Below are 2,115 nucleotides of genomic sequence, written 5' to 3'. Positions count from 1 at the left end.
AAGCCATATCCCTGTTTTCTGCCCTCACTCACCCCTATGTTTACTTTAGGGCAGGCAGCGACCGACTGAGTGTGGCATAGTCTCCTAGATTTTCCCCCTCTATGGCTGACCGCCTGTGTTAAGCGTTAGCCTTAGCATAGCAGTAGCCTCCTAGCCCCCCCCCCCCCCCCCCCCCCCATTGGCCACTAAGTAAGTAGTGCTAGCCTTAGCGTAGCCTAGTCCTCCTGGCTAACCTCCTGTGCCGTAGTGTTAGCATTAGCCTAGCGTAGCAGAATCTTCCTGGCCTTTCCCCCCTCCTTGGCCAATAGCCTAGCCTCTCTGGCTGACTGCCTGTACCGTAGCATTAAGGCTTGGAAGACTTCATGCAGCCTAGCGAATCGGAGCGCACCGCAGTGTTGCAATTACATTTTTCCATCTTCTTCTTCTTTCTGTGGCTTTCCGGTAGACTAAACGCTATGTTGCATATTGGTGCCTTTTGCAGGTTGGAGTGGTCACTATACACCTAGACACTATCCCCAAAAACCCGCCACCCCATCCGACTACTTTGTCCCTAAACGATCCTACACCAGTCTAGACGCTGGGAGGATGGAACCCCTTCTCTCAAAACGTCCTGTATAAGTGACCACTCCAACCTGCAAAAGGCACCAATAATCACCATAGCGTTTCTCTCAAAACTTCCTGTAGATCTTCTGCACTAAAATCTCTCACACCCAAATATTTCTCTGCTGCTGCAACTACCACATCTGTCTTCTGTGATTTCCGCTCCATCAGTGCAGTGCAGCTGATCACCATGTCTGTAAACGCAATAAATACAATCTTAATAAAGCTCTTCCTCTCTGGCTCTCTCTTCAGACCTACTCATTGGGGGCCTCCCAGTTGACTCACTCACCCTTGGGCTATCCTCTACCCTCTTCACTGCCTCAGCATAGGAAACTTTCTGCCCTACTCAAACTGGCAATATCAACCTGTCTCACTCTCACAGGGCACTTCGGATCCCCAGCTGCATGGGCACCCCCACATTTGACACACAGTTATTTCTCTATCCCAATTGTACACTTCCTATTACTATACCCTCTTGCACATTTCTCCTATCGTGGGATCACCCTTCGTCACACCGCTGCGACATGTCCGAATCCTTGGCATCTAAAGCACTGGAGAGGTTTCAGAACATAGGCCCTCAAAAGAATAGCAAATATAACCTAACCTGACCTTATCAGTTAGAATCTCTGTGTCAAAGCTCAACAAGCCAGACAGGGTTCTCGGTCTCGCCATTCACAAGCACAAGGAATATTCTTTTTAACTTGATCCATCTCTACGCTACCCCACTGATCACCCCTTTTGGCGGCGGCCTGCTCTGTAGAGTACACCACATGTTGAGCCCCGAGGCACGTGAGTAAAAGCGCCTGCTTCCTCTGCGAGGCAGATACAAAAAAAATCTCAACAATTCCACTTCTCGAAACTTTCCCAGATTCCCAGTTTGTCCTTCTCCCAGCTTGACACGTATGGCTGTGCTAAAAAACAGGAATCCACTCTTTCCAAAAAATCTCACTCCTACAGTACCTGTCCAAAATCATCTCTTGTAGGATTCTCAGGGCAAACGTTGGAACGCTCTACCACACCTGTCGCCGCAGGTAGGCCCACTACATCCTGGACTGGTTCAACCTCAGAGCACTCACTACTGCCGACTGACACCATTTCCAGATAATCAAGGTTCTCAAGAGAGCATGAAGACCTATTAATAAGATTACTTGGTTTGTATTCTGGAAACATAGGTATGTACACCTTGAAAGAAGGTGTATACTCAGGAGACGAATAACTAAATAACACTTCCAACGTTTTTCATCACAGAATTAGCGGCTCCTTGTAGTACGTAAGCCTGTCTACGGCACTTGCTACGCAGAGTTTTGCAGCCATAATATTGTAACGCACCGTATAATTCATTGTCCTGCCATGGGGGCATTGTTGTCACTCTTGTGTAGGCAATGAAGCTGAACCAAACTCGCTTGGTTCCTTGATCTGATCTATAGGCTAAGCATTAGCAGCCTATTTTGCATTGATAACCAAATATAATCTCAGTGACTGTTCAGACAATAAACCAAACAACAATGTAGCTTT

This window comes from Salmo salar, chromosome 18 (assembly GCF_965601325.2).
Source record: "Salmo salar chromosome 18, fSalSal1, whole genome shotgun sequence".
In the NCBI taxonomy this organism is placed as follows: Eukaryota; Metazoa; Chordata; class Actinopteri; order Salmoniformes; family Salmonidae; genus Salmo; species Salmo salar.
The sequence above is the reverse complement of the archived record's forward strand: the minus strand, read 5'-3'. Positions refer to the sequence as shown.